At 40.1% G+C, this 12,706-nt stretch overlaps 1 pseudogene; it reads right to left on the reverse strand.

Moving 5' to 3' along the window:
• Positions 1-648: 648 nt before the first annotated feature.
• LOC101686136 overlaps positions 649-12,706 on the reverse strand; it is a 38,909-nt pseudogene continuing 26,851 nt past the window's right edge.

The following is a 12,706-nucleotide window of genomic DNA, read 5'->3' on the forward strand; positions in this document are numbered from 1 at the left end:
GTTTTTCAAAGAACCAGCTCTGTTGTATCTACTATTTTCAGTTTCATTGATTTATCCCTCTACACTATTTTTCCTTCTTATTACTTGCTTTAGGTTTATTTTCCTACTCAAGAACTCTAGGTTCTTGAGATGAGAATTTCAATTATTAATTAGAGATTTCCTATTTTCTTATATGTGCATCCAGTGTTATAAAGTTCGCTCTCATTATTGCTTTATCTGTATTTTATAAGTTTTGTACTTTTGTTTTTATAGTTCAATATACTTTTTAATTTTCTTTGAGATGTCTTCTTTGATCCATTGAGTATTTAAAAGTTTATTTTTTAGTTTCCAAATACTTGGTAATGTTCCCTTTATCTTTCTGACATTGATTTCTAGTTTGATTCTATTGTAGTCAAGGAGCACACTCTGTATGATTTCAGTTCTTTTCAATTCGCTAAGGTTTGTTTGATGGCCAATGACAATTCTTTTTTTTTTTTTTAAAGATTTTATTTATTTATTTGTCAGGGGTAGAGGGAGAGAGAGCGAGCGAGCACAGGCAGACAGAGAGGCAGGCTGAGGCAGAGGGAGAAGCAGGCTCCCTGCCAAGCAAGGAGCCTGATGTGGGACTCAATCCTAGGATGCTGGGATCATGACCTGAGCTGAAGGCAGCTGCTTAACCAACTGAGCCACCCAGGCGTCCCTGGCCAATGACAATTCTACCTTGTATGTATTCCAGGAACACTTGGAAGAATGTACAATCGGTTGTTGTTGGGTGTAGTGTTCAATGACTGTCAGTTAGATCTATTGTTAACAATGTCATTGAGTTCTTCCAAGCCCTTGCTGATATTCTGTTTTATCAATTGTTGAGAGAAGGAAACTGAAGTCTCCAACTGTAACTGTGGATTTGCTTGTTTCTACTTTCCGTTCTACCTTGCTTCACAGAATTTGCTATTCTATAGCTTGGTGTATAATATTTAAGACTATTATGTCTCTTGGTATATTGGCACATTATTTTATTTATTTTTTTTCAGTTTTATACCTTTATTTGACAATCACCAATTAGTTCTGATCCATAGTAGCTGTCTGTAGATTTTTTAAAGTGGTGACAGAAACATAGGTAACCAATGTACAGGGCTTGTTTGGTGAATCCTCATCCTCAGTACCTTTCCTGGACAACTGCACACAGAGATGGTATGGAACTTTCCTTATTCCTTTGGCCCAGGCAGCTTTGTTCAGCCTGGCATCAATGCACCTATCTGAAGTTCCCATCTCCTTCATGACAAATTTCTAGATCTCTTTGAGAACTCAAGGGGCACACTTCTAGAAACTCACCCCATGCATGTACTTGCAAATATTAACAGTGTGTTCTCTTTTAACTACCTCATTGGTGGCAGAATGGCCCTTCTCACCATGCTTCTTTTTTTAAATTTATTTTCGGCATAACAGTATTCATTATTTTTGTACCACACCCAGTGCTCCTGCAATCCATGCCCTCTATAATACCCACCACCTGGTACCCCAACCTCCCACCCACCCATCAATTCAAACCCTTCAGATTGTTTTTTTTAGAGTCCATAGTCTCTCATGGTTCTTTATGGAAGCCATTCTGCCAGGCCCTGGTTGGAAAGAAAGAGGGCACATCATTTTAAAGCACCCTTCGCAGTCTCTGGTAATATTTTTTTGCCTTGAACTGTACTTTATCTGGTATAATATAGCCACTTCTGCTTTCTTTCGATTTGTTTGTATGATATATCCTTTTCTATCCTCCTATTTTCAACCTGCCTATATCACAGTATTTGAAGTGAGCTTCTTGTAGACAGTATATGGTTGAGTCATGTTTTTAATCCACTGTACAAAATTATATTTTAATTGGTGTATTCAAATAATTTGCATTTAATGTAATTATTGCTTTATTGGGACTTAAGTCTACTATTTTATTTTTGTTTTATATTGTCTCTACTTTTTATGTCTGTTTTCTTCTGTGGTCACCTGAACATTTTTAGAGTTCTATTTTGATTTGTCTGTAGTGGGTTTGAGTGTATATTCTGTTCAGTTTCTTTTAGTGATATTCTAGGTAATACTAGTATTACTAATATTACTCTAGTACATATATATGTGGAGATATATACATATATGGGTATATGTATATATACATAGATGTGTATATATATATATATTTGGATGAGTGGCTATTGAACCCAAGTTCTAACTCCTCAGTCTCCTTCCTGGGTTGCCTTCCCTTCTTATGTGTTGGCTCAATGGATCTTGTCATTGGAGTGTTAGCTAAGCTGTGATAGTCCTCCCACGCATTCCCTCACACACACCATTGAACAACCATTCTTTACTGAGGATTGTACACATCTCTCCCTTAGATGTTCCACTTCTTTAAAAGTACAATTTGAAGCATTTTTTAAAAATTTATTTCTTTATTTGAGAGAGAGAGAGGAAGAAGCAGGCTCCCTGTTGAGCAGGGAGCCAATGTGGGGCTTGATCCCAGGAGCCTAGAATCATGACCTGAGCCAAAGGCAGATCCTTAACCAATTAAGCCACCCAGGCACCCCCAATTTGAAGCATTTTAATTTTAGTTCCTTCATGAATCTGATTCTATCAGATTTGACATTTTCATAGGAACCAGTCTCACTCCCCAGTGAAAGGAAAGTCTCCTTATTTTGAGGTTGCAGTAAACTTGCTGTCTCCTTAGGAGTCCTCTCAGCTCTTTGCTTCTGCATTTGCCTCTGACTTACCAAACTGAAAAGAACTACAAGTAAGCCACAATTGCATACATATTAACTTGGTTAACCTTGAAGTAAAAATAGAACCAAAATGCATGACTAATTCTGGCGAGTCAATAAATGGAAAGCCAGGTAGGAAGTAGAGTGGGAGAATATGAGAGCTGGTGGTTTAGAGGGAAAAGAGGTTTCAGGTGACATATGAATTCTAGAAATGCAACTCAGTGTACAGAGGGATTGCTTCAAATCATGTTAGAGGTCATTTCATTTCTAAACCAATACCTTTTCACAATTTGACTATTCATCTTGACTTGAGCATAGACAATATTTGGAAAGGCAAATTTCAGAGCAATGTGATTTAATTGTTCGTCAGATTAGGCCAGTCTCCAAAATGTCATTTGCTGCTTTCTCCTGCCAACTAGAGCTAGATACATACTCAGAGGACTTTAACGTCAGGGCCCAGGAAGATTGGCACCTCCCAAGATCTGAAGTGGCTCAAAGGGGATTTTCTCCTGGACACATAAACTTCATTAGGCAACCTGCCTCTCAGTAGTCTCAAATACAGATACCATGTGGGGTGTTTGCCTTTCTGCTTCTTTTCACCTTGGCCTCAATGAAAATCAAAGCTATATAAATAAATAAAGGTTTGCGTCGAATTTCAACAGCATTTCTAGAGAAATCTTTGAGAGTTTATTTGACACTGGCTATATTTATAAAATAGGCTGTTTGGGTTTTCATTTTTTTCTTCTTCTTCTCCTGGTTAGTTTCCAGGTAATCTTAGATTTAAGCGTTGGTCTAGGGACCTAACACCACCTCTGCTCTTCATGTATAAATCTCAGCCATAGGATCCCTCACCCTTCTATTCCTCCTGCCTTGTAATGAGCTAAGAATGGGAAACAGATGTAATTTTGAGACTCTTTCATGCTGTGACACTTCAGCTGAAAATGACATCCAGAAAAAGGTTGTGTTCTGATCATAATAAATGTGTTACAAAAGGAAGATGAAGCTACAGTCTCATGTATTGTCTGTTAAGTATATGACATAACTTTTTTCTACAATTATTTGCCTTCATTTTAATGTTTCTCTTTCATTAGCTCTCCTGGGCAAAGAAAGCTGGAACACTTAAAGCCAAGTTAATGCAAAATGTTTAAGCAATGTTGCTAGGAGCCAGTGTCCTGAGGATATTGATGGAGTCATTACCACCGAGTATTCCTCTGGCTCTGATGCAGCAGATTTGACTTTGAGCATTTATAAGAAGCAAGTTTTGGATATGACCCCTTCCACCTGATAGGCTAGAGGCCAAGAGTTATAGTACCAGCCTTGTAATAAAGTAAACTAGAGTAAATGTAAACATGTTAACATATGAATAAAAGAGGAAGAGACATGATAGATAGATAGACAGACAGCCTGAAGTTAGATCCAATATATTCAAGTAGCAAGTATCTTGTCAGTAGGCTCAAATCTTGCAGAGTATGCAAAATACAGGGCCATAGTGATAAATAAATAATGAAAGATTGAGCTAAATTTGCAGACCTAAAAACAGGTAAGTTTTCATGCTTATCTCGACCAGTTTAGCAAGAACCCATAGAAGAAATTATTTCAGGATTTGCTTGCAAGCATTGTAATAACAGGGAGGATGTGTTTGGGATAAGCTGCCAAGTCCGAGGAACATTACATAAATTCATTTATGAGATGTCAAAGGGTTGGGTTGAATTGTGGTTTAAGAGACACGCGGGATTAGGTAAAGATCAAACTATGGGTTGTGAAGGTACAGGACTCAATAGTTATCCAAACAATATGGTTAAAAATTTTGAAAAACAAACAAACAAAGAGGTTACTTTATGTCAGAAGATGCTTTTGAGACAGAGCTTATCTAGCTCATGCCAATTAGTATGACTAAGTCTGGCTATGTCCAGAGCCCATCCTTCACGGAATGAAGGCACAGAAAGCCTAGGCTCTGGTTTACTGAGTTATTTGTGTTCTGACAAGCCTAGCTGGACTTGTTTAGAAGACCAGGATCAGAATCGAGGACTCCCCAAATGCAGGAAATAAGCATTTGTGTATCATTCAAGTCATTCATGGCCAGTTCGGAATCTTTTAGAAGCACAATGGTGAAGACAAAGGACTTTGGGTCCAAAGTCTAGATTCTAATCTCATTTCTGTGATTATCAGATGTGTGCCCTTGGACAAATCATTCCATATGTATGTCTCAATATCTGAACCTAGGAAATGTTGAGTTTGTTCTATATTAGGATTTCATACAGTCTTCCAAAACCCATTTGTTCAGTGGCCCATGATAGATCACACTCAAAGATAGCCACAATTTCTTCCTCCATTCCATGTGCCCTTTTGTGGTGTGAGTGTCTGTTCTCCCATCAAGTGTGGACATTAATTCATGTGTCCCTTGAATATTGCCTGGTTTTGTGACTTGCTTTGTTTAATATGATATATCAGATGTAATGTTGTTTGACTCAAAGTCTAGGCCTTTAGAAGCCTTGTAGTTTCTGTTGTTTGTTCTATTAGAACACTTCCCTGAGTCCACTTTGTAGGGAAGACTTGAGGGGGATAAAAAACCATATGGAGGGCCAGGCCATCTTGTACCTGCCAACACAGAAATCCACAGAACTGTGAAAGATAATCCATCATTTTATTTTATTTTAAAGATTTTATTTATTTATTTGACAGAAAGAGATCACAAGCAGGCAGAGAGGCAGGCAGAGAGAAAGGAGGAAACAGGCTCCCTGCTGAGCAGAGAGCCCGACGTGGACCTTGATCCTAGGACACTGAGATCATGACCTGAGCAGAAGGCAGAGGCTTTAACCCACTGAGCCACCCAGGCACCCCTAATCCATCATTTTAATGAAGCCGCTAAATTTTGGGGGGACTCACGATGCAGCAGTAGATAACTGAAGTGGTATTCAACAGAAATGTGATTTTTACTATCAAATAAATTTGGGTGAAGAGCAACTTAACAATGTCAATAGGTTTCTCAAACTGGAATGTCAGAGCTTTGACTATGCTAACATTGATTTAAAATGCAAAATTGTGAAAGAGATTTGTATGCTGTGTCTTCCAGACTTATTTAATCACAGAATATTGTTTTTCCTAGAAAACTGTTTAATCACTTGTGAATCAGTTTGAGAAACGCTGATGTAGTTGAATTCCAAAGGCCGTGCCAGCTGTAGCATTCAAAAAATCTGCAAATGAAGCAAGGAGTGTTTTGGTCACTATTTCTTCTTGATTATCTTGATGACAAGAAAACTCATTCTCTAGTTGGTTGCTACCAAATTTCATTATTCACTTCCACTGAAACCATTTTTTAATCAATTAACAGAAGAAAGCAGTATCGGAATTATTAATGAGCAATTAAATAGAGATTAAAGAGCTATTAACCTGCAGCTCAGTGGTGGAGACTCGGCTGTCAGGTGGTGTGGGAGCCTGATGGATGTAGACCCATGAGAGACTGTCACAATGATGAAACAAGCAAAGAACAGGCTAATAGATTTATCTATTTCTTCTTGGCAGATTGTAATAGGATATGAAATTGTCCTGCTGATCTACGGATCTATAGAAAGCCCTTCATAAAAAGAATGTGAATAGAACAAGATGAAGTATACTCTCTATACTCCATGTGCTCACAGACTAGTCACATGATCAAAGTGTGTGCACGGGATGCTTGTGTGACATCCGAGATTTGTGTGACAGCGGGTATGGGTGAGTGTGTTTGAAAGGACTGTCTTTCATGCTGATTATATGTGGCCTGTCTGTGTATATTTATGTTGATCAGAGTGTTCCTGACTTAGTCTATACATATTTGTGTGGATATTTTTCTATGTATTTTCTTGCATATTCATGTGGTTTTATCTGTGGAGGCAAACATACATGCACACACAAATGATAGGACAGGATGTGATTGATAATGATCCACTGTTCTCTGTGTACCTAAAGGACATAATCCAAGGTGATGGGGATAAATCAGAGGGCAGGAAAGGGGAGCCATCATGGTACAGCGATTTATTAAGGCTAGTATACTGCTTAAGTGGCTCCATTGAAGGGAAGCTTTGCCTTTGTCTGGAGGCGAGTGAACTGGCTCCCTGTCTTGGCCAGTTCATCCCCTGTCACGGTGAGGAAGATCACATACAACAGATAGAAATGGACCAATAAGAAAACACAAGCCTAGGAATCAAATCAGCAAATTCAATCAATTCCTGGCCCTGACTGTTCCAATATCTCCTTTGAAATAGAAAGCTGAGAAGTATAAATAAAGCTTTTTAAAAATGGCTTAAATGGGAAAGGGAAATTCCTCAATTTTCTCCATACTTAGTATTTGCCCCACGTAAATTATCACTCATTTGTGGTTTCTTGTTTTATTTTGTTTTTGATAAATCAACCCAATCCAAACTCATTTGGGATCCTATCACTCAGTAATTTCTAAACTCTGGAATTGATAGTATGGCAAGGAGGCTCTCACTCTTAAGTAGTTTGTGGCATTTATTGAGTAATGTCAAGCCCTCCGTTTGCATTTTACATGCATTGCCTCATTTAATCTTCATAACAGCTGAATTAGTAGTGTTATTATGCCCACTACACAGAGGAAGTACATAGGGTATAGTGAAGTTTAGAACCTGGGCCATGCAGCCACATATTCAAGCAGATTTCAACTCAGAGCTATTGTGGATTGACCCCAAAACCCATGTTTGTGATAACTGTACCATATTGGTTCCTTTAAAGGGAAAATTGCCCAAGCTCTTTATCTACCATCTCTGACCTATTGGGCTTCGAACATGAGCATGGAAGAACCTTAGTTTGGTTGCCTGTAGCTGATGAAAAATCTCCAGGCTTCCTTCCATTATTCCTGTTCGCCAAGAACAATTTTGCCCAAGACACACACGTGGACACAAGGAGAGGTGGTCTTCCTGGCTTGAATGGTTCCCTGAACTCTGTTTCAAGGCCCTCTACCAGAGAAGGAGGATACATTTTGCTTTGGGAACAATGACTGGATAGGTCTGGGAAAGAGCACCTGGGAGCAGGTCTAGCTTCTACCCCAAAACAAAAGTGTGAGTCCTCTGGTAGTTAGGAAAGTCAGTCACAACAATGACAATGATTGCATTTTAACAATAACAACAACAAAAAAATCCCAGAATATATTCCTTATGGATCAACAATGTCTATGACTTCCAGTGTGGGAAAAGATCAGCTGCTATGATCTGAGGAACTTGGAACAAGTATTACCATGTTTACCTGAGAACTTTTACCTTGTCAAGTAGACAGGTAAATAGGTTAGGAAGGCTCCAAGAACACCATGGGATTATTAAAAATTCATTTCTGCAGAAAGTTTAGAATTAATCCTTGACTGCCCTCTTCCTTTTGATTACAAATAGTGATGCGGGGTGCTGGCTGGCTCTCTTGATAGAACATGTGACTCTTGTTCTCAGGATCATGAGATTAAGCACCACATGTGGCATAGAGTTGACTTCAAATAAAATTTAGAAGTTTTTTTTTAAAGTGATTATATAATAAAATTTTCATGATTTTGTGGTCCTGAGTTCTCAAATTTCCTTCACATGAAACTGACAGTCTGTAGCCAAATGGTGGAAGTACACTACTGAGATAACTTTCAAGAGAGGAAAGAAAGGTGACAGCATATTATCAAACACCTATTTCATGCCAATTACTATGATGCCATCTCTGCACATGTTACCTTACTTAATGCTCATAAAAGACCTAGGTGGTAGATATGAACATGTCTATTTTTTTTTTTCAGTAGGCTCCACACCCAGCATGAAGCCCAATGCAGGACTTGAACTCACAACCCTAAGATCAAGACCTGAGCTGAGATCAAGAGTCTTATGCTTAACTGAGCCACCTAGGCACCCCTGATCTTCTCTATTTTATAATTGAAGTTGCAAGATATTAAGAAAACTTCCTAATGTCTTGTGGTTGCTAAGAGGCAAAACCTGACACCAACATCAGTGTATTCCTCCTTTTCCTCAGTCTGCATTTGCCTAAACTAGGTCATTGTTATTATTTAAATAAATGGTTTATAAAGAGGAGATTTCCCCCAAACATGTACATGTCCACTACCTCACTACCAAGGGGAAGCTTTGAAACTGATAGAAGAAAACATGACATGCTCAGGAACATAGAGTTAGTCTATGTTCAGTGGGGTAGGAATTTTTGTGGGAAAAGTGAAGTATCCAAAACAGAACCAGACTGCAGAAAATCCTCCCTTCATTGTAAGGATAGGTCTTGTCTTCTGCATCTAGCTAGTAAGATGAGATTCATGACTACCTTCAGCTGTTGTCTTCGTATAAACAAGAGGGGAGGCAGGAAGGAGCTTCAGAGAAAGTCTGAAGTCTATGCAGCAAGACTCTGAAGCATGCCTTCAACTGTGGGTCCTGGACTGAGACAACAGCTACCTCCTGTTTGACCACATGATGGCTGATCAGGTCATGAAAGTAGAAGCCATGGGGTACTGGGAATTAGAGCTCCTGCTGGAAATCAAGACTGTTTCTGACATTTTCCCATACATACATCCTGCCACCCATGGTGGGGAAGAGTCAGGACAGTGATCAAGTATTCAGACATCTAGAATGTATAAAGAAGATGTGGTATATATATATACAATGCAATACCATACAGCCATCAAAAAAACACAAAATCTTGCCATTTGCAACAACATGGATGGAACTAGAGGGTTTAATGCTGAGTGAAACAAGTCAATCAGAGAAAGACAATTATTGTATGATCTCTCTGATATGAGGAATTTGAGAGGCAGGGTGGGGTGTCATGGGGAGAAGGGAGAGAAAAAAAAAGAAACAAGATAGGATCAGGAGGGAGACAAACAATAAGAGACTCTTAATCTCAGGAAACAAACTGAGGATTGCTAGAAGGGGAGGAGGACCTGAGGGATAGGGTGTCTGGGTGATGGACATTGGGAAGGGTGTGTGTTACAAGGAGTGCTATGAATTATGTAAGACTGATGCATCACAGACCTGTACCACTGAAGCAAATAATACATTAAATGTTAATAAAAAGTTTTTTTTAAAGTATTCAGACATCTAGATTCTGGCATTCTTTCTCACTACAGATTTATAATCTTGCTTTATATGGGAGGAAATTGAGGGTTCTGAGAGATAAGTCACATGAAACCAGGAAGTGATTGTACCAGCATTGCACCCAGTCTGAAGCTAAAGTCCATTATCTTTCTTTGTACCCCCTCCATTTCAGTCTAGGAAGCTATTTGAGAAGGGTCAGGCAATAGGTTACCATTACTATTCCAGGACATGAATTGAGTTGTTATGTTCTGGGCTGACACTGTGTTTGCATGGCAGGATACAAAATTAAGTCTTGTCCCTGCCCTCCAGTAGCTCCTGATCTAGTGGGAAAGACTTACTAGAGTAAAAAGCAAACCACAAGAAGAGGTATAACAAAGGCTATTATAGCAGAGATTCACAAGCATGAAAAACATTGAGTTTATATTCTCCTGGGAAGCTTAAAAGAACACTTTATTGTGAAAGCTGTTCTCTGAAGGAAGGGCCATTTCAAGAAACAGCACTGTGTAGGACCTTTCAAGCAGTGAGAATAATATGAACAATGACAAGGGTCTGGAAGCCTCGAGGACATACTCAGGAATAAGCAAGCTTTGTTGGGGTGGGAAGGTCACTGTAGCAGAGGGGAGCTGAAGCAAAAAATATCACTGAATTTGAAATCCATATTAACTGATAATAGACATGCTTACATTCCAAGTAGTCCTGCAGTACATACCTTTCTTAGGACTATACTATTTGCATAATAGGGAGACCCAGAAATTCCCTGAAAAAGGACCTATAGGAACCTCTCTGGTAGCCACATAAACAGTAAAGAGAGCAGGTGGAGACCCAGAGCCTGGGAGTTCAGGCAGAAGTGTTCACTTCCGTGAGGGTGAGAATGATGGGTCTGCTGCTCATTATCTTGCTCTGATCTTTGTTTTTCTGCCACTTTGTGAGACACAGGCCCCAAGTCCCCGTGTGTGCCTTTCACAGGCAATGGTCCACAGCTGGGAGGTAGTGATTTTGCTAAACATCCAGATTAAATATTTAGGGCAGGATTACCAGAGAATGTGTCAGAGTTTAAAATATAGAGTTGCACAAAGATATCTCTATGTACTCCAAGTCACAGTGAGGAATCAAAGAGAGCTGCCAAGATAATAGCTGTGACAAAGCAGAGGGGGATGATTCTCCCCTCCCTCTGAATCTAAAGAGAGAATCCAGATCACAGAATTCATTTTGCAGAAAGGAAAACCAACCATTGGGACAGTGGCCAACTAGGGACATAACCTGGAAAGAGTTCACATAAGTTCAGGTACTGGCACTCATGGTCTACTGCCATCTATTCCAATGCCAGGATGACAGTTTTGTGCTTCAGATCTAACTGGTTCTAGTTAGTTCCTAAGCAGGCCTGGTTGTTGGTTCAGAGACTCGTTCCTACTAGGAATGGATCTTCTTTGGATCCCAGCAGACAGGCGGTCTTCAAATCAGACACCCCAAGTGTCTCCCAGTCTTGTCTGTGCCTATGTATTGGCTGAGTCTGGACTCCTGCCATGAACATTTGTCCAAATCCCCTTGTCCTGTTGGTGCTCACTCTTCTCACCATCCCTCCACCCCACAGGAAGGGCAGGTCTGGGTCCATCTGCCCCTGACAGAGGCAGATTTAGTGGAGGCATGTCTCTACAACTTCTTACCTATTACCCCATACTCCAGGGTCCTGATATTTTGCCATACCTACCAGGTTAGACTCCTCGCTCACCCTACAACTTACACCAGCCCAGCGGATTCTAAGTTTTAAAAAATAATGTATGTTAGCCTATAGTCTTTCCTACTACATTTTGATATACCTTAGGATTTCATCCTACTCCTGACCCCACTTGACTTTGTATCATCCCACCCTACCCTTCTTCAACCTGAAGTCATTTGGAGGCAGTGTGATCTTGGGTAAGTTAACAAACTGTTCTCTGTCCCAGTTTCTTATCTGTAAGTGTGGATAAATGATGACTCCTTCAGAGCACTGTCAGGACAATAATATCAAGCCTATGAAAGGGCTGGGTACAATGGCTGACCTAACACGGACCATCATCAGATAATGGGGAGTACCATGGAGAACAGCGCTTCTGGGGGAGGGGATCAGAATGTTTGGATGAGAGTGGAAAATACGGGGGCTTTTTTTTTTTTTTTTTTTTCAGGATTGATCTCCCTGCAAAATACTTAGCTTCAAAACTCTGGGGCATCAGCCACTTCAGAGACTGTGTAGCCCAAGGTGGCCCAAGCCAGCTTTGAAGCTCACCCAACTCTGGATGGAGGGTGATGGTCTCTTCTCCAGTTGCCTTTCACCCTTCTTGATGCTACCTAATTCTGGAGTGGAAAAATGCTAAAAGGAAGGATAGGAACTGTGCTCCCAAACACAAGTATCTTAATAATTTAGGCTGTCATGTGTTAAGTGTCACCTGCCCCTTCTATCAGGATGCCCTGCACTTGCTTCCTCATGGGATTTTCTTTTTTTTTTTTTTTTTTTAAGATTTTATTTATTTATTTGACAGAGAGAGAGATATATACAAAAAGAGAGGAAACACAAGTAGGGAGAGTGGGAGGGGGAGAAGCAGGCTTCCCGTGGAGCAGGGAACCTGATGCGGGGCTCAATCCCAGGACCCGGGATCATGACCTGAGCCGAAGGCAGATGCTCAACAACTGAGCCACCCAGTCATCCTATCCTCATGGGATTTTCACTGCTGCAATATTTTCTGCATCCCTGCAGCACTATGATCTCCAGACAAGCCGGGTGCCTGTTGTTTTCCTCTCTCGCACCATATGGGAGAAAGTCTGGCACAAAGTAGGGCTGGCTCCCTGATCCCTTGCAGATATGAATGCATGACTGAATTAAAGCAAATGGTCCAAGGGACTCCAGAGGCAGGAGACTCAAAAAAGATGTAAGGCAGAATAACTACAAAGGCAGTCTATACTTCC

This window comes from Mustela putorius, unplaced genomic scaffold (assembly GCF_011764305.1).
Source record: "Mustela putorius furo isolate JIRA1106 unplaced genomic scaffold, ASM1176430v1.1 tig00003909_pilon_pilon_pilon, whole genome shotgun sequence".
Lineage (NCBI taxonomy): Eukaryota > Metazoa > Chordata > Mammalia > Carnivora > Mustelidae > Mustela > Mustela putorius.